The sequence below is a fragment of the Pseudophryne corroboree genome, chromosome 8 (assembly GCF_028390025.1).
Source record: "Pseudophryne corroboree isolate aPseCor3 chromosome 8, aPseCor3.hap2, whole genome shotgun sequence".
NCBI classification, from domain to species: Eukaryota; Metazoa; Chordata; class Amphibia; order Anura; family Myobatrachidae; genus Pseudophryne; species Pseudophryne corroboree.
In genome coordinates this window covers 217,491,498-217,513,573 of record NC_086451.1, presented here as the reverse complement: position 1 = coordinate 217,513,573, position 22,076 = coordinate 217,491,498, and positions in this window count along the sequence as shown.

The following is a 22,076-nucleotide window of genomic DNA, read 5'->3' as shown; positions in this document are numbered from 1 at the left end:
GCTGGCTCCTGAATCTTTCTCAGTTCCCCAAATATATTTGTCTGGCAGGGTGTTTACACAATATTATTTATTTGCATTTAAATTATTATTTTGCAGAAGATGGAGTTTCCCTAGTACTGAGTACTGCTATGTCATTTGTGTCAGTGGCATCTGCTTGCTGCTTGGTCCATCTTTGCCTGTGATACTCACCTGTAGCCATGTTGTTTGGATCACTAAATATATTACAGCAGTAATAAAACAAAAAAAAAAAAAGTTTGTGTACTTTATTAAAGTTAATGCATTATGTTAATCTTAGTCCAGGAAAGTTTAGCAAAGCATATACACACTTGGGGAACAAGGGAACAATCTGAAAAAACATACAAGCATTGCATCTTTAAAAATGCAACAGGTATGCCTTGCACCACACTTTAATGTCCATATTATAAAAATAGTCACAACTCAGGTTTTGTTTTACTATGGGCAACAGGACATAATTTTAAACATTGTCAGATATTCTTACCAAAGATAAAAGTTTTATTTAAGCAACAAATTAAGTGTATGCTGCATTATGTTGGTCCTGATATTTGGGATATACAAAGGTAACATTTTATGTAGTTTAGATGTTGCTGATGTAGTTTTGAAGTTTTGTTAATTTCACTTGTTTGCATTTGGTAGTATTTAACACGTTAAAACATGCACTTAACATGAATGTTTATCCAAAAACTTCACTCACAATAAAAACCTTATTTGGCAGCGTTACAGATTTATAGGTGCTTAGAATAAACATGTAATGTGTCCACACAATTGCTGTTTGCAGTACTTCAGCAGAGCAGTGTTTAGCAAGTAATTGGACAACAGATGAATGGGCTCTCCAATTAACTGCTAATTATTGTATACACACTTGTAACACTACTTCGCAAATGCAGAGTAACTGCAGACCTACTCGGCTGCTGCGTCAAGATTGCGAGGAATTGCTATGTTAAGTTTAACTGCGAAAATGCATTTCTGCGAAAACACGCCTACTGCTAGTTGCATACTCCCACACTAGACGCCCACTTTCACGCCCATGTCGTCAGATTGCGAAGTCGCGCCTCTGTCACGCCTTCGCCACTCCCCGTTTTCGTTTCTGTGTAACGAGCAGTTTTCTTTGTAGTATTTCTGCACAAGTGTCGTATCGCTATGCTCGCGCATGCGTATTTCCGCTTTTGCGCATGCGCGTTTAGTTGTTTTTTGCCCGTTTGCGATGCGATGATTCACTGCGATCAACTCGGAATGAGGGCCAATTTTCCAACCAGTCTGGTCCAATGATGGCATCCTGCAATCCTGTGTTACTTAGATGATCCAGTAGCTGTGAGCAGCACCTGTGACTGTCTTAAATAAACCTCATCCACAGTGCCATCTAAGCAAGATCACTCTGTCAGACTGCTCTTGCCAGATTCTGGTGCTTTATCTAGTGTTCTCTGGGTTCATGATTCAGTAGCTATTTCAGAGCTATGTGGTATATACAGTATGCTCCAGTATTGCTTCATTGTGCTCCAGTGGTATCTGGAAAACTTACTCTGGTATTGCTTCATTCATATGGAAAATCTACTCCAATATTGCGTCACAACATTCTGCTCCAGTGCCATCCTGAAAACCTGCATCACCTGTGTCTGGATATTTCTACAGCAGGTAGTTATCCATTCTCAGACTGTTTTATTGTTAACTTTTGTATTCTGTATTAGTACCAGCTTTATTTCTGCACTGTACCCTGTGTGATAATTAACCTTATTGCAGAGGTTCCCAAATGCGGTCCCCAAGGCACCCTAATGGTCCAGATTTTAGGTTTATTCATGGCTCAGCACAAATGGTTAAATTAATTTGACTGAGGTACTAATTAAGTCACCTATGCTCAAGCATGGATACACTTGAAACATGGACCATTAAGAGATGACACTACACTCCAAGCACGCTCAGAGAAAACCAACTACATACTGTATGTCAAGATTGAGAAATGTGAGTTTGAAGCTTCTAATACATTTGTTGGATATAGAATTATAGGTGCAGGATTTTACATGAACCCTGCCAAAATAAAAGCCATCATGGAAGGGACCTTCCTCTTTCAAAAGTGCGTGCCTCTGATTTTTATAAGCCAAAATGGGTGAGACCACCCATTCTTTGACTCCAGGTTTTTTTTTACTAAAGTCCCGATTTTGTCTGAGTTTGTATTTTTTTTCTAAGTGGCAACACAGGAATTTACTAAGCACAATTCTCGGCAGTGTTAAGGCTATTCATAATGGTTTTCACGGCAGAGGGCAGAAATACGAATGAATAGACCATCGGTCAAAGGCGCCTGTTTATTCATACAACACTGTAACTTACTATTTATTCGTATTTTGATGTTTGTCCATGAATGATCAATTGCTTACGTATTTTTTTGAGACTCGTAAAAAAAAGCAGGAAAAAATTAGAACTGCTTTTTCCTGGCGTGTTTGGATAGTCATGCACAGATCAGTGAGATCCGTGCATGCTTATCTGTGGGAAAGGGTCTGTTTAGGTAAAAAATGTTGGAAAAAAATTGCGTGGGGTCCCCCCTCCTAAGCATAACCAGCCTCGGGCTCTTTGAGCCGGCCTTGGTTGTAAAAATACAGGGGGAAAATTGCGTAGGGTCCCCCCATATTTATACAACCAGCACCGGGCTCTGCGTCCAGTCCTGGTTCAAAAAATACGGGGAACAAAAGATGTAGGGGTCCTCCATAGTTTTTAAACCAGCACCGGGCTCCACTAGCCAGAGAGATAATGCCACAACCGGGGGACACTTTTATATAGGTCCATGTGGCCGTGGCATTACCCCCCCAACTAGTCACCCCTGGTCGGGGTTCCCTGGAGGAGTGGGGACCCCTTAATCAAGGAGTCCCCCCCTCCAGGCACCGAAGGACCAGGGGTGAAGCCCGAGGCTGTCCCCCCCATCCATGGGCGGTGGATGGGAGGCTGATAGCCTTTGTGTAAAAATAAGAATATTGTTTTTTGTTGTAGAACTACAAGTCCCAGCAAGCCTCCCCCACAAGCTGGTACTTGGAGAACCATAAGTACCAGCATGCAGGGAAATAACGGGCCCACTGGTACCTGTAGTTCTACAACAACAAAAATACCCAAATAAAAACACAACACACACACACCGTGAAAGTAAATTAATTTACATACATGCACACTTACACACTGACATACTTACCTAGTGTCCCACGGAGCCCCTCGGTCCCCTTGTCAAGTAGAATCCACGGGGTACCTGTCAATTAAAAATTATTCTTACAACCAATCCAGTGTAGATCTGTCCTCTTCTTATCCAGCGTAATCCAGGGATTTGAATAAAAAAACAAACCGAAAACCCGAAGCACGCCGCTAAAGGGGTTCCATGTTTACACATGGAACTCCTTTCCCCGAATGCCGGAACCCCCCTTGACTTCTGTCACTAAAGGTCCCACCAGCCAATCAGGGAGCACCATGTCATGGCGCTCTCCTGATTGGCTGTGCGCTCCTAGCCTGTCAATAAGGAGGAGCGCACTGGCTAGAATGGAGGAGAGCACTCCTCCATTCTACCCAATGATGGGAACTTTGCGGTCTGCGGTAAACCGCAAGGTTAATTGGGGTCACTCTTGTGGGTGACCCCAAATAATTTAAATTGTATTATACCGAGCTCGTTCATGTATATAAAACATCACATCAATAGTATCAACATAGTCACTGAATGTGAAACATCACATCAATAGTATCAACATAGTCACTGAATTAACAACATATTAAAGAACCTATAAAGGATCAATCATTACAGATAGCACAATAAGTGTGTTCATTCAGTGACTATGTTGATGATGTGATGTTTTATATACATGAACGAGCTCGGTATAATACTATTTTGAGGTAACTATTCAGTCAAGATTGTCGCTCACTTCCTCGTAGAAGTTAACTAAGTTAGTTTGACATGAACTGTCCCTCACAAACCCATGCTGGTTCTTGCTAATAATCTTTGTGATCTGCAGATACTCCTGTATGCTATCCCTTAGAATTCCTTCCAATATTTTCCCCACTATAGATGTTAAACTGTAAGGAGTGATACAAAAATATAAGTTTCAATATTATCAATCTCATCAATGTCATGCTTTCATGTGTTTTTAGCACCAAATACAAAGAATTATATGAGTGCTTTATGTTATATCTTTAGAAAGGTGGTTGGTGTTTGTTATGAATATAATATGGTGTTTTTAATAGGACAAGAAGGGGGAAATATATATATATATATTCAATACAAGGGAAATAAATAAATATATATATATATATATATATATATATTACAAACTGATATGTTCTGTGTGTGTCAGTATTCCTGACACAGGTATATTTTACAAGCAAGGGCAATGTCATATTGAGACAATGGTGTTTCACCTTGTGTGTTAATCTATATAATCCATGTTACACATTGGTATTTTTATGTTATTTCTAACACACAATATTGAGGCAACAGTGCCCCCTACTGTTTCTTAGCATTTATGTATATTTCGTAATATGAACTTTGTACATATGAAATATGCTTACTCATGAGTTCTCCAGCCTATATAAGATAGAAATTTTCAATGTTAAAGCAGCCTAGACAGCCTGGATGAAACACGGACTGCAGAAGTGCCAGGATAATCTGAATATAACTCAGCCTCTAGACACAGAGGGCGAGACTACTGAGTATGCTGATGTGATTGCTGTATTCAACATCTGCTGAATTGATCAATAACCTTAGCTAAGTATGCAATAAATTCATACACTATTTATATATTCAAGTTGTTTGTTGAAGTACTTTTCTGATAATCCACCCATTTGGGTCTCCTCGAACTTTACCCACCTGTAACATTTGGCGAGCCAGGTAGGAGACCCCGTTTGGACCCCCAGAAAGTGCTATATATTTTGTGTAAGAAAAATGCTTAAAAGGTTATTCAGTAAGAAGAAGGGGGCAAGTGTTCCATCATAACTGTGTTCCATTAATCTTACTTTTAAGTTTCGAGTGGTTCTACCCACATACTTAGTGTCACAACCACATTCCAATAAATAAACAATCCAATTGGTATCGCAATTTATAAAGCTTTTGAGGGAGTAGTTTAAACCTTCTGTTGATGTTTTTACAATTTTAGTCGTATTTGCTACGTGTGAACAAGTAGTGCACCTTGTCTTCCCACATTTAAAGAAGCCTACTGGTCGGGGGGGGGGGGGGGTAACCAATGACCCATTGTGAAAGTCTTTTCTCTCATACCTAAGGTTTTGTCTCTCCTTAGGGCACTTGGTGCTAGAATGGTTTTCAGTGACCTATTTTTTTTGAATATAACCCAAGATATATAGGAGATCTTTCAATATAGGGTCATTCATAAGAATTACATAATTCTGTTTGATAATTCTAGTGATATTGCTGTATAATTCCAGTGGGAATTGTTTGTGTCGCTTGGCTTAGTTATACAGCTACCTCATTGCACCTCTTCTACATCTATGCATGAGGTGCTGTTTGGGGCCTTTTTTTATATCTGCCCTCCTGTATGACACTGCAGTGCCACTCCTAGATGGGCCAGGTGTTTGTGTTGTCCACTTGTGTCACTTAGCTTAGTCATCCAGCAACCTCGGTGCAACCTTTTGGCCTAAAAACAATATTGTGAGGTGTGAGGTGTTCAGAATAGACTGGAAATGAGTGGAAATGAATGTTATTGAGGTTAATAATACCGTAGGATCGAAATTACCCCCAAATTCTGTGATTTTAGCCGTTTTTTTTTTTTTTTTTTAAATCATCAAGATCCAAAACCAAAACACGAAAGTGTGGTTTTGTCAAAACCAAGCCAAAACCAAAACACGAAAGTGGAATTAGAGCCAAAACCTAAACACAAAACACGAAAAGTGCCAGCCGCACATCTCTATTACCTTGATGTCTGCATCCAACAAGGGAAAAATACGTAGGACCCTATCTATTGGGCCCTACACAATTGCGATCCGCCAACGAGCTGCCCGCCGGCGGATATGGCCGACGGGCGACCCGGCGGTGGGGGGGCAGTGATGGGGGGAGTGAAGTTTCTCCACTCCCCCCGTCACCGGGCTCCATAGCAGTGCAGGCAAATATGGACGAGATCGTCTATATTGGCCTGCATGCACAAGCGACGGGGCAGCAGCGATGAACGCGCGTGGGGCCGTGCATCGTTCATCGCTGGTGCCTCCACACTGAAAGATATAAACAGTATCTTGTTCATTATTGAACGAGATCGTTCATATCTTTCAGTTTTATCGCCCTGTGTGTAGGGCGCTTATATGTTATCTTGGTCTCATGGTTGTATTTGTTTAGGATCTTTTCTGCTATCTTGACATATATATATTCATCTATAAACGGTTCTGATGGTGATATCATAATAGCTGTATAGGTGTGAATCCATGTTGCTATATCTTTAGTGATTTAATGGTATTATTCATAAAGCTACATACTAGACATACTCTTTAGTGTGTAGTATTTCTCATGTGGGAAGAATAAGAAATAGTAAACAGGACACTTAAAATTTTGAGGAATTGTTCGTTTATTATACTACATATTTTTTTTCTTTTGTTATGATAAACATGAATTGTATAATAGATAGAGCTCTGGCTCATGATGTACTCAGCCCCAGGGCTTATTGATGCTTAAAAGTCCTATTGTTTGTTATATAACAACTGGTTGCATAGCAACGTATTCCTACTTCTGGGGTCACGTGTCAGTGGATGACACTGCTAGAACGAGCCAATACCAGCTAACTATGGTCCCGGCTTTTGATGCGCAACACAGCATTGCGGTCCCGTGGCCAAACACTTGGTCATGTGCCTGGGCTGGGTGACGTTACGGAGGTGTCTATGTTACCTTCGTGATTAGGACCTGGAAGTGACATAACGAGAGGGCAGGAGAGAACTTCCAGAGTAGCACCTAAATGTTTTCTCCATTCTCCCTTCGTGTGAGGTTGTTTTTTATTCTATGCACCATTGGACCCTCGCGGGCTCGCTTTGCTCGCCACACTTCGGGCTTGGTGTCTCGCTTCGCTCGCCACAGGTTACTATTCCAAATAGTTTGTGACATGGACCCAGGGGGTTATTGGAAAGGTCCTCTCCACGAAGGGAAACTAGACGCTACCGTGACGTTACGGCCGGAACCCATACCAGCCAGCCAGGTCCCGGCTCTCGCCCTGCCGCACATCACTGCGGTCATGTGACCAAACACTTGGACACGTGACTGGGCTGCTTGACGTCACGGCTGGATGTCTTGAGTGCCGATCATGTGACGGGAAAGTCACATGATCGGGAACAATCACTGAGTGCCCATAACATCCCTGTCAAATAGGGAAAGGAGTTGAAAGTAAATATGTGCATGTGACTGGATTCATCCAATTACTATGCACAACAAGTAAAACCGAGTTTAACCAACCAAACTACAGGTTATATCTCTGCCTGTCATGTGACCGGAATAATTAAATATAAAACACGTTTTCTCTGGGCTATAATGCTCGTTTTCTAAGTATTTAGGGATCTCCAATTGTAGTTTTGCCTCCTTGTTTCTGCTGAATATAAGAATTTTGTTTTTGTGATTGATAAAATATATTTCTGCAGCGGGGTACACTGGGTTCCACAGGGATAACATCGGGGTGTAGAGTAGGCTCTTGATCCAAGGCACCAACAGGTTAAAAGCTTTGACTGTTCCCAAGATGCTCAGCGCCGCCTCCTCTGTAACCCCACCTCCGTGCACAGGAGCTCAGTTTGTAAGTTGGTGCCTGCAGTGCAGGCAGCTATCAGACAGGGCTGCTGCCCTGAAAAGAGCTTTTAAAGTGAAGATAGAAGACTTCAAGGGCTGCAGCAGAGGCACTGTCAGTGCTAGATTTCATTCTGACATCTTCTGCTGCAGCTCCCTCACCTCCCCTAGCTGCGCTGTATACTCCCGTGTCCCTGGTTGCCGGGTACATACAGCGGAGGCTCCGGTTCGGCAGGTCAGGCACACACACTCACCGAAGCTCTCCGGGATCGCGTGGCCGCATCTAGGGAGGAGGTAAGAGGGTCCCCCAGGCAGGACCCGCTGGAAATCGTGATCCGGCGCTGCCATTAGGAGGCGGGCCACGCGCTAGCGTGGACACTGGGTCAGTACATGTACCCCACTAGACCACCAGGGCAGGGGCACAGGTCGGTTTACCTACAAACCGTTTTCTTATGGCCCACACAGTACCCGGTGATGAAGTCCAGCAAGGGGATAAGGCTCTGACCTGTAGCCCCAGCCCCAGGGCGCCATTTAGAGTAAATGTTCCCGCCCTGGAGCTGCATCTCTCTCTCTCTCTCTCACTCCCTGTCAGCGTTTGGGCACCATCTTCACATGCTGAGCTGATCCTGGGACTGTATGGGCAAAGCCTCTTCTGTAAAGTCGCCTGCATTATCAGCGCTGTGCATTTTACAGGACACTTAAGTATTCTAAATGTCTGTTGACAGTGTTAGTTAAGAAAAGGTGCATTATTTCAGGGTTATGTAGTACAAGTACCATGTGATATACATCCAGTCTTTACTGAGCATTGATATATATATTATAGATATGCGCGGATGGCACTTTTCATGTTTTGGTTTTGGTTCTAATTCCACTTTCGTGTTTTGGTTTTGGCTAGAGATGTGCAGCGGGCATTTTTCATGTTTTGTGTTTTGGTTTTGGATTCAGTTCCACGGTCGTGTTTTGGATTCGGACGCATTTTGGCAAAATCACACTTTCGGGTTTTGGATTCAGATGCGTTTTGGATTCGGGTGATTTTTAAAAAACCTCAAAAACAGCTTAAATCATAGAATTTGGGAGTAATTTTGATCCTATAGTATTATTAACCTCAATAACAATAATTTCCACTCATTTCCAGTCTATTCTGAACACCTCACAATATTATTTTTAGTCCTAAAATTTGCACCGAGGTCGCTGGATGACTAAGCTAAGTGACCCAAGTGGGCAGCACAAACACCTGGCCCATCTAGGAGTGGCACTGCAGTGTCAGACAGGATGGCACTTAAAAAAATAGTCCAGAAACAGCACATGATGCAAAGAGAAATAAAAAGAGGTGCAAGATGGAATTGTCCTTGGGCCCTCCCACCCACCCTCATGTTGTATAAACAGGACATGCACACTTTAACAAACCAGTCATTTCAGCGACAGGGTCTGCCATACGACTGTGGCAGAAATGACTGGTTGGTTTGGGCCCCCACCAAAAAAGAAGTAATCAATCTCTCCTTGCACAAACTGGCTCTACAGAGGCAAGATGTCCACCTCATCCTCATCCCCCAATTCCTCACCCCTTTCACTGTGTACATCCTCCTCCTCACAGAGTATTAATTCGTCCCCACTGGAATCCACCATCACAGGTCCCAGTGTATTTTCTGGAGGCAATTGCTGGTAAATGTCTCCATGGAGGAATTTATCATTCATTTTGATGAACATCATCTTCTCCACATTTTCTGGAAGTAACCTCCTACGCCGATCGCTGACAGGGTGACCGGCTGCACTAAACACTCTTTCGGAGTATACACTGGAGGGGGGGCAACTTAGGTAAAATAAAGCCAGTTTGTGCAAGGGCCTCCAAATTGCCTCTTTTTCCTGCCAGTATACGTACGGACTGTCTGACATGCCTACTTGGATACTGTCACTCACATAATCCTCCACCATTCTTTCAATGGTGACAGAATCATATGCAGTGACAGTAGACATGTCAGTAATCGTTGGCAGGTCCTTCAGTCTGGACCAGATGTCAGCACTTGCTCCTGGCTGCCCTGCATCACCGCCAGCGGGTGGTTTTGGAAATTTTATCCTTTTCCTGGCAGCTCCAGTGGCGGTAGAAAATGAAGGAGGAGCTGTTGGCGGTCACGTTCCACTTGACTTGACAATTGTCTCACCAGCAGGTCTTTGAACATCTGCAGACTTGTGTCTGCCGGAAAGAGAGATACAACATAGGCTTTAAACCTAGGATTGAGCAAGGTGGCCAATATGTAGTGCTCTGATTTCAACAGATTGACCACCCATGAATCCTGGTTAAGCGAATGAAGGGCTCCATCCACAAGTCCCACATGCCTAGCGGAATCGCTCCATTTTAGCTCCTCCTTCAATCTCTCCAGCTGCTTCTGCAAATGCCTGATGAGGGGAATGATCTGACTTAGGCTGGCAGTGTCTGAACTGACTTCACGTGTGGCAAGTTCAAAGGGTTGGAGAACCTTGCACAAGACAGAAATCATTCTCCCCTGCGCTTGAGTCAGGTGCAATCCCCCTCCTTTGCCTATATCGTAGGCAGATGTATAGGCTTGAATGGCCTTTTGCTGCTCCTCCATCCTCTGAAGCATATAGAGGGTTGAATTCCACCTGGTTACCACCTCTTTCTTCAGCTGATGGCAGGGCATGTTCAGCAGTGTTTGCTGGTGCCCCAGTCTTTGGCACGCGGTGGCTGAATGCCGAAAGTGGTCCGCAATTTTTCGGGCCACCGACAGCATCTCCTGCACGCCCCTGTCGTTTTTCAAAAAACTTATGCACCACCAAATTAATTGTATGTGCAAAACATGGGACATGCTGGAATTTGCCCACATGTAATGCACACACAATATTGGTGGCATTGTTCAATATCATAAAACCCCAGGATAGTCCAATTGGGGTAAGCCATTCTGCGATGATGTTCCTCAGTTTCCGTAAGAGGTTGTCAGCTGTGTGCCTCTTATGGAAAGCGGTGATACAAAGCGTAGCCTTCCTAGGAACGAGTTGGTGTTTGCCAGATGCTGCTACTGGTGCCGCCGCTGTTGTTGCTGCGGGAGGCAATACATCTACCCAGTGGGCTGTCACAGTCATTTAGTCCTTAGTCTGCCCTGCTCCACTTGTCCACATGTCCGTGGTTAAGTGGACAGTGGGTACAACTGCATTTTTTAAGACACTGAGGACACTTTTTCTGACGTCTGTGTACATTCTTGGTATCGCCTGCCTAGAGAAGTGGAACCTAGATGGGATTTGGTACCAGGGACACACTACCTGAAGCAATTCTCTAAGTCCCTGTGAACTAACGGTGGATACCGGACGCACGTCTAACACCACCATAGTTGTCAAGGCCTGAGTTATCCGCTTTGCAACAGGATGACTGCTGTGATATTTCATCTTCCTCGCAAAGGACTGTTGGACAGTCAATTGCTTAATGGAAGTAGTACAAGTGGTCTTCCGACTTCCCCTCTGGGATGATGATCGACTCCCAGCAGCAACAACAGCAGCGCCAGCAGCAACAGCAGCAGTAGGCGTTCCACTCAAGGATCCATCGAAGGAATCCCAGTTAGGAGAGGACTCGTCAGTCTTGCCAGTGACATGGCCTGCAGGACTATTGGCGTTCCTGTCTAAGGAGGAAATTGACATTGAGGGAGTTGGTGGTGTGGTTTGCAGGAGCTTGGGTACAAGAGGAAGAAGGGATTTAGTTGTCAGTGAACTGCTTCCGCTGTCACCCAAAGTTTTTGAACTTGTCAATGACTTCTGATGAATGACGTATAAGGGAGGATGTTCCTAGGTGGTTAACGTCCTTACCCCTACTTATTACAGCTTGACAAAGGCAACACACGGCTTGACACCTGTTGTCCGCATTTCTGCTGAAATAATTCCACACCGAAGAGGTGATTTTTTTTGTATTTTGACCAGGCATGTCAATGGCCTTTTTTTTTTGTAAAAATAGAGATAAGGGCGCCTTCTAGTGTCTAGATAAATATATATAGTGTATACCCAATGTGAAAGGAAAAATGGACACTACTTATCTGGAGCATATACTTCTCTTCGCTGTACCTGAACCTCCTATAAGGACAGATAAGCCTAATATATATTTATTTCTTGTACGTTTGCGTTGTTACTATTTGTATGGTCTATATGAAAAGTTTTTGACGTACCAGTTTTCCATGTGGACAGATAAGCCTGATTGAATTTTATATCTTGTACACTCACACTTCTACCATTTGTTTTTATGTATTGTATTAAAATTTGTAAAAACCTTTTTATCCCTGGCTGTGGATTTTAAATTATGGGATTTGTCTATCCCTGTAAGGTTTTTTATATACAACTGTATTTTTGCTGAATAATGGTATAGAAACGGTATGCGCTATGTTATATTCCCTTTATCTCTTTTATGTACCAATATTGGTCTCGTGACCGAAGAGAAGTATATGCTCCAGATAAGTAGTGTCCATTTTTCCTTTCACATTGGGTATACACTATATATATTTATCTAGACACTAGAAGGCGCCCTTATCTCTATTTTTACAAATTTCACTATATGTGTGTTTTCCAAGCACATGTTCTTCTGCTTAAGGTTGCTGCCACTCGTTTTTAAGAGGAGTGTCAATTTATTTATTTAATTCATTTTAAATTAATCATTTTTTTATTTTTTATTGTAAAATAATTCTCTACCACGTGCTTTGGTAGTGCAATTCCTAGTGTCACCTGGGCACCTCCGCATCTATTTTTGTTATGTCAATGGCCTTATTCATCCCACAGACAACAACTGTCTCCCTGGGTGCCTGATTTAAACCACATCACCATCAGAATCCTCATCGTCAACTTCCTCCTCAGCGCCAGCAACACCCATATCCTCATCCTGGTGTACTTCAACAGTGACATCTTCAATTTGAATATCAGGAACTGGACTGTGGGTGCTCCTTCCAGCACCTGCAGGGGGTGTGCAAATGGTGGAAGGAGCCACCTCTTCCCGTCCATTGTTGGGAAGGTCAGGCATCGCACCCGCTGACACATTTGGACTCTCCTTGGGGATTTGTGATTTAGAACGCACAATTCTTTGCTGTGCTTTTGCCAGCTTAACTCTTTTAATTTTTCTAGCGGGAGGATGAGGGCTTCCATCGTCATGTGAAGCTGAACCACTAGTCATGAGGAACATAGGAGAGGGCCTCAGCCGTTCCTTGCCACTCCGTGTCGTAAATGGCATATTAGCAAGTTTACACTTCTCTTCAGACAATTTTAATTTAGATTTTTGGGTCATCTTACTGAACTTTTGCTTTTTGGATTTTACATGCTCTCTACTATGACATTGGGAATCGGCCTTGGCAGATGACGTTGATGGCGTTGAATCATCTCTGCCATGACTAGTGGCAGCAGCTTCAGCACTAGGTGGAAGTGGATCTTGATCTTTCCCTATTTTACCCTCCAAATTTTTGTTCTCCATTTTTTAATGTGTGGAATTATATGCCAGCAATATATCTGGAATTAGATGGCAGTAATGTCTGGAATTAGATACCACTAGATAGATACCAGATACCACTGTGACTGGAATGATGATGACCTATGCAGTGACAGGACACTACCACAGCACCCTACAGCAGCAAGATGCAGCACAAGACACTGTACTAGTATTAGTAATGTAGTATTACTGAGCACCAGAAGACAATGAGCAGTGATACTGAGTACTGATGATACTGAGCACTGATGATACTGAGCACTGATGATACTGATACTACGGAGAACTGACACTGAACAGCACGATTAGCACAAGACACTGTACTAGTATTAGTAATGTAGTATTACTGAGCACCAGAAGACAATGAGCAGTGATACTGAGCACTGATGATACTGATACTGCGTAGAACTGACACTGAGCAGCACGATTAGCACAAGACACTGTACTAGTATTAGTAATGTAGTATTACTGAGCACCAGAAGACAATGAGCAGTGATACTGAGTACTGATGATACTGAGCACTGATGATACTGAGCACTGATGATACTGATACTACGGAGAACTGACACTGAACAGCACGATTAGCACAAGACACTGTACTAGTATTAGTAATGTAGTATTACTGAGCACCAGAAGACAATGAGCAGTGATACTGAGCACTGATGATACTGAGCACTGATGATACTGATACTGCGGAGAACTGACACTGAGCAGCACGATTAGCACAAGACACTGTACTAGTATTAGTAATGTAGTATTACTGAGCACCAGAAGACAATGAGCAGTGATACTGAGTACTGATGATACTGAGCACTGATGATACTGAGCACTGATGATACTGATACTACGGAGAACTGACACTGAACAGCACGATTAGCACAAGACACTGTACTAGTATTAGTAATGTAGTATTACTGAGCACCAGAAGACAATGAGCAGTGATACTGAGCACTGATGATACTGAGCACTGATGATACTGATACTGCGGAGAACTGACACTGAGCAGCACGATTAGCACAAGACACTGTACTAGTATTAGTAATGTAGTATTACTGAGCACCAGAAGACAATGAGCAGTGATACTGAGCACTGATGATACTACAGAGAACTGACAATGAGCAGCACGATTAGCACAAGACACTGTACTAGTATTAGACTATTAGTAATGTAGTATTACTGAGCACCAGAAGACAATGAGCAGTGATACTGAGCACTGATTATACTGAGCACTGATTATACTGATACTACGGCGAACTGACACTGAGCAGCACAATTAGCACAAGACACTGTACTAGTATTAGTAATGTAGTATTACTGAGCACCAGAAGACAATGAGCAGTGATACTGAGCACTGACGATACTGAGCACTGATGATACTGATACTGCGTAGAACTGACACTGAGCAGCACGATTAGCACAAGACACTGTACTAGTATTAGTAATGTAGTATTACTGAGCACCAGAAGACAATGAGCAGTGATACTGAGTACTGATGATACTGAGCACTGATGATACTGAGCACTGATGATACTGATACTACGGAGAACTGACACTGAACAGCACGATTAGCACAAGACACTGTACTAGTATTAGTAATGTAGTATTACTGAGCACCAGAAGACAATGAGCAGTGATACTGAGCACTGATGATACTGAGCACTGATGATACTGATACTGCGGAGAACTGACACTGAGCAGCACGATTAGCACAAGACACTGTACTAGTATTAGTAATGTAGTATTACTGAGCACCAGAAGACAATGAGCAGTGATACTGAGTACTGATGATACTGAGCACTGATGATACTGAGCACTGATGATACTGATACTACGGAGAACTGACACTGAACAGCACGATTAGCACAAGACACTGTACTAGTATTAGTAATGTAGTATTACTGAGCACCAGAAGACAATGAGCAGTGATACTGAGCACTGATGATACTGAGCACTGATGATACTGATACTGCGGAGAACTGACACTGAGCAGCACGATTAGCACAAGACACTGTACTAGTATTAGTAATGTAGTATTACTGAGCACCAGAAGACAATGAGCAGTGATACTGAGCACTGATGATACTACAGAGAACTGACAATGAGCAGCACGATTAGCACAAGACACTGTACTAGTATTAGACTATTAGTAATGTAGTATTACTGAGCACCAGAAGACAATGAGCAGTGATACTGAGCACTGATTATACTGAGCACTGATTATACTGATACTACGGCGAACTGACACTGAGCAGCACAATTAGCACAAGACACTGTACTAGTATTAGTAATGTAGTATTACTGAGCACCACAAGACAATGAGCAGTGATACTGAGCACTGATGATACTGAGCACTGATGATACTACTACGGAGAACTGACACTGAGCAGCACAATTAGCACAAGACACTGTACTAGTATTAGTAATTTAGTATTACTGAGCACCACAATACAATGAACAGTGATACTGAGCACTGATGATACTGATAATACGGAGAACTGACACTGAGCAGCACGATTAGCACAAGACACTGTACTAGTATTAGTAATGTAGTATTACTGAGCACCAGAAGACAATGAGCAGTGATACTGAGCACTGATGATACTGAGCACTGATGATACTACGGAGAACTGACACTGAGCAGCACGATTAAAACAAGGCACTGTACTAGTATTAGTAATGTAGTATTACTGAGCTCCAGAGGACAATGAGCAGTGATACTGAGCACTGATGATACTGAGCACTGATGATACTACGGAGAACTGACACTGAGCAGCACGATTAGCACAAGACAATGGGGGTCATTCCGAGTTGATCATAGCTGTGCTAAATTTAGCACAGCTACAATCATGTTTCCTGACATGCGGGGGGATGCCCTGCACAGGGCTAGTCTGCCTCGTATGTCAGTGCCGCCCCCCGCAGAAGTGCAAAGGCATCACACAGCGGTGATGCCTTTGCACTTCAGGAGTAGCTCCCGGCCAGCGCAGCTTTAGCGTGCTGGACGGGAGCTACTCCTCGCATCCCAGCCTGCAGCGGCTGCGTATGACGTCACGCAGCGGCTGCGGACCGCCCCCGTTCGGTCCGGCCACGCCTGCATTGGCCGGACCACGCCTACAAAACGGCGGCCAAACGCTGCCATTTCACCCCCTCCCGCCCATCGATCACCTCTGCCTGTCAATTAGGCAGAGGCGATCGCTGTCCTGCTACGGGCTTCGGCCGTCCGTCATGCACAGGCACACTACGGCGCCGGCGCATGCGCAGCATGCGTGTTAAAATGCAGCGAGCGAATGGGTCGGAATGACCCCCAATGGACTAGTATTAGACTATTAATAATTTAGTATTACTGAGCGCCAGAAGACAATGAGCAGTGATACTGAGCACTGATGATACTGAGCACTGATGATACTGATACTACGGAGAACTGACACTGAGCAGCACGATTAGCACAAGACACTGTACTAGTATTAGTAATGTAGTATTACTGAGCACCAGAAGACAATGAGCAGTGATGCTGAGCACTGATGATACTGAGCACTGATGATACTACGGAGAACTGACACTGAGCAGCACAAGACACTGTACTAGTATTAGTGAGCAGCACAAAAGTACTCTGGAATTGTCACCCCCCAGACACCACTGTGACTGGAATGATGATGACCGATGCACAGTCACAGGACACTACTACCAGAGCACCCTACAGCAACAAGATGCAGCACAAGAGAGACACTGTACTAATATTACTGAGCAGCAATAAGCACTGATACTGAGCACTGATACTGAGATTTCACTAGTGATGTGCACCGGAAATTTTTCGGGTTTTGTGTTTTGGTTTTGGGTTCGGTTCCGCGGCCGTGTTTTGGATCCGGACGCGTTTTGGCAAAACCTCACCGAAAATTTTTTGTCGGATTCGGGTGTGTTTTGGATTCGGGTGTTTTTTTCAAAAAACCCTAAAAAACAGCTTAAATCATAGAATTTGGGGGTCATTTTGATCCCATAGTATTATTAACCTCAATAACCATAATTTCCACTAATTTCCAGTCTATTCTGAACACCTCACACCTCACAATATTATTTTTAGTCCTAAAATTTGCACCAAGGTCGCTGGATGGCTAAGCTAAGCGACACAAGTGGCCGACACAAACACCTGGCCCATCTAGGAGTGGCACTGCAGTGTCAGGTAGGATGGCACTTCAAAAAAAATTGTCTCCAAACAGCACATGATGCAAAGAAAAAAAGAGGCGCAATGAGGTAGCTGTGTGACTAAGCTAAGCGACCCAAGTGGCCGACACAAACACCTGGCCCATCTAGGAGTGGCACTGCAGTGTCAGACAGGATGGCACTTGAAAAAAATACTCCCCAAACAGCACATGATGCAAAGAAAAAAAGAGGCGCACCAAGGTCGCTGTGTGACTAAGCTAAGTGACACAAGTGGCCGACACAAACACCTGGCCCATCTAGGAGTGGCACTGTAGTGTCACGCAGGATGGCCCTTCAAAAAAATACTCCCCAAACAGCACATGATGCAAAGAAAAAAAGAGGCGCAATGAGGTAGCTGTGTGACTAAGCTAAGCGACCCTAGTGGCCGACACAAACACCTGGCCCATCTAGGAGTGGCACTGTAGTGTCACGCAGGATGGCCCTTCAAAAAAATACTCCCCAAACAGCACATGACGCAAAGAAAAAAAGAGGCGCAATGAGGTAGCTGTGTGACTAAGATAAGCGACCCAAGTGGCCGACACAAACACCTGGCCCATCTAGGAGTGGCACTGCAGTGTCAGACAGGATGGCACTTCAAAAAAATTGTCCCCAAACAGCACATGATGCAAAGAAAAATGAAAGAAAAAAGAGGTGCAAGATGGAAGTGTCCTTGGGCCCTCCCACCCACCCTTATGTTGTATAAACAGGACATGCACACTTTAGCGAACCCATCATTTCAGCGACAGGGTCTGCCACACGACTGTGACTGAAATGACTGGTTGGTTTGGGCCCCCACCAAAAAAGAAGCAATCAATCTCTCCTTGCACAAACTGGCTCTACAGAGGCAAGATGTCCACCTCATCATCATCGTCCGATTCATCACCCCTTTCACTGTGTACATCCCCCTCCTCACAGATTATTAATTCATCCCCACTGAAATCCACCATCTCAGGTCCCCGTGCACTTTCTGGAGGCAATTGCTGCTGGTGAATGTCTCCACGGAGGAATTGATTATAATTCATTTTAATGAACATCATCTTCTCCACATTTTCTGGAAGTAACCTTGTACGTCGATTGCTGACAAGGTGAGCGCCGGCACTAAACACTCTTTCGGAGTACACACTGGAGGGAGGGCAACTTAGGTAGAATAAAGCCAGTTTCTGCAAGGGCCTCCAAATTGCCTCTTTTTCCTGCCAGTATACGTACGGACTGTCTGACGTGCCTACTTGGATGCGGTCACTCATATAATCCTCCACCATTCTTTCAATGGTGAGAGAATCATATGCAGTGACAGTAGACGACATGTCAGTAATCGTTGGCAGGTCCTTCAGTCCGGACCAGATGTCAGCACTCGCTCCAGACTGCCCTGCATCACCGCCAGTGGGTGGGCTCGGAATTCTTAGCCTTTTCCTCGCACCCCCAGTTGCGGGAGAATGTGAAGGAGGAGCTGTTGACGGGTCACGTTCCGCTTGACTTGACAATTTTCTCACCAGCAGGTCTTTGAACCTCTGCAGACTTGTGTCTGCCGAAAAGAGAGATACAACGTAGGTTTTAAATCTAGGATCGAGCACGGTGGCCAAAATGTAGTGCTCTGATTTCAACAGCTTGACCACCCGTGAATCCTGGTTAAGCGAATGAAGGGCTCCATCCACAAGTCCCACATGCCTAGCCGAATCACTCCGTTTTAGCTCCTCCTTCAATCTCTCCAGCTGTTTCTGCAAAAGCCTGATGAGGGGAATGACCTGACTCAGGCTGGCAGTGTCTGAACTGACTTCACGTGTGGTAAGTTCAAAGGGTTGCAGAACCTTGCACAACGTTGAAATCAATCTCCACTGCGCTTGAGTCAGGTGCATTCCCCCTCCTTTGCCTATATCGTAGGCAGATGTATAGGCTTGAATGGCCTTTTGCTGCTCCTCCATCTGCTGAAGCATATAGAGGGTTGAATTTCACCTGGTTACCACCTCTTGCTTCAGCTGATGGCGGGGCAGGTTCAGGAGTGTTTGCTGCTGCTCCAGTCTTCGGCACGCGGTGGCTGAATGCAGAAAGTGGCCCGCAATTCTTCTGCCCACCGATAGCATCTCTTGCACGCCCCTGACGTTTTTTAAATAATTCTGCACCACCAAATTCAATGTATGTGCAAAACATGGGACGTGCTGGAATTTGCCCAATTGTAATGCACGCACAATATTAGTAGCGTTGTCCGATATCACAAATCCCCAGGAGAGTCCAATTGGGGTAAGCCAATCTGCGATGATGTTCCTCAGTTTCCATAAGAGGTTGTCAGCTGTGTGCCTCTCATGGAAGCGGCGATACAAAGCGTAGCCTGCCTAGGAACGAGTTGGCGTTTGCGAGATGCTGCTACTGGTGCCGCCGCTGCTGTTCTTGCTGCGGGAGGCAGTACATCTACCCAGTGGGCTGTCACAGTCATATAGTCCTGAGTCTGCCCTGCTCCACTTGTCCACATGTCCGTGGTTAAGTGGACACTGGGTACATCTGCATTTTTTAGGACACTGGTGAGTCTTTTTCTGACATCTGTGTACATTCTCGGTATCGCCTGCCTAGTGAAGTGGAACCTAGATGGTATTTGGTACCGGGGACACACTACCTCAAGAAATTCTCTAATTGCCTGTGAACTAACGGTGGATACCGGACGCACGTCTAACACCAACACAGCTGCCAAGGCCTGAGTTATCCGCTTTGTAACAGGATGACTGCTGTGATATTTCATCTTCCTCGCAAAGGACTGTTGGACAGTCAATTGCTTACTGGAAGTAGTACAAGTGGTCTTCCGACTTCCCCTCTGGGATGACGATCGACTCACAGCAGCAACAACAGCAGTGACAGCAGTAACCTCAAAATCCCAGTCAGGAGAGGACTCGTCAGACTTGCCAGTGACATGGCCTGCAGGACTATTGGCGTTCCTGTGTAAGGGGGAAATTGACACTGAGGGAGTTGGTGGTGTGGTTTGCAGGAGCTTGGGTACAAGAGGAAGAAGGGATTTAGTTGTCAGTGGACTGCTTCCGCTGTCAGCCTGTCACCCAAAGTTTTTGAACCTGTCAATGACTTCTGATGAATGCGCTCCAGGTGACGTTTAAGGGAGGATGTTCCTAGGTGGTTAACGTCCTTACCCCTACTTATTACAGCTTGACAAAGGCAACACATGGCTTGACACCTGTTGTCCGCATTTCTGTTAAAATAATTCCACACTGAAGAGGTGATTTTTTGGGTAATTTGACCAGGCATGTCAATGGCCATATTCATCCCACAGACAACAGGTGTCTCCCCGGGTGCCTGACTTAAACAAACCACCTCACCATCAGATTCCTCCTTGTCAATTTCCTCCTCAGCGCCAGCAACACCCATATACTCATCCTGATGTACTTCAACAGTGACATCTTCAATTTCAATATCAGGAACTGGACTGTGGGTGCTCCTTCCAGCACTTGCAAGGGGCATACAAATGGTGGAAGGCGCCACCTCTCCCCGTCCAGTGTTGGGAAGGTCAGGCATTGCAACCGACACAATTGGACCCTCCTTGGGGATTTGTGATTTAGAAGAACGCACAGTTCTTTGCTGTGCTTTTGCCAGCTTAAGTCTTTTCATTTTTCTAGCGGGAGGATGAGTGCTTCCATCCTCATGTGAAGCTGAACCACTAGCCATGAACATAGGCCAGGGCCTTAGCCGTTCCTTGCCACTCCGTGTCGTAAATGGCATATTGGCAAGTTTACGCTTCTCCTCAGACGCATTTAATTTAGATTTTTTTGGTCATTTTACTGAACTTTTGTTTTTTGGATTTTACATGCTCTCTACTATGACATCGGGCATCGGCCTTGGCAGACGACGTTGATGGCATTTCATCGTTTCGGCCATGACTAGTGGCAGCAGCTTCAGCACGAGGTGGAAGTGGATCTTGATCTTTCCCTATTTTACCCTCCACATTTTTGTTCTCCATCTTTTAATGTGTGGAATTATATGCCAGTAATATATCAATGGCAATGGCCTACTGTACCGTACTGCTTATATATATATATACTGGTGGTCAGCAAAATTCTGCACTGTCCTCCTACTATATACTGCGCACAACTACAATGCAGCACAGATATGGATAGTATACTTGATGGTAGAGCAATGGACTACTGTACCGTACTGCTATATATATATATATATATATATATATATATACTGGTGGTCAGCAAAATTCTGCACTGTCCTCCTACTATATACTGCACACAACTACAATGCAGCACAGATATGGATAGTATACTTGATGACACAGAGGTAGAGCAATGGACTACTGTACCGTACTGCTATATATATATATATATATATGTGTGTGTGTGTATACTGGTGGTCAGCAAAATTCTGCACTGTACTCCTACTATATACTGCGCACAACTACAATGCAGCACAGATATGGATAGTATACTTGACGACACAGATGTAGAGCAATGGACTACTGTACCGTACTCCTATATACACACACACATATATATATATATATATATATATATATATATACAGTCCATGTATTCCGGCTCTCCATTGAAAAGATTTCTGCACCGGGTGCCTTCGTGAAAGATTCCATACACAGCCAGCAAACGTAGCACTCCTGGTGTCTTATTCAATAAGACACCAGGAGTGCTACGTTTGCTGGCTGTGTATATATATATATATATATAT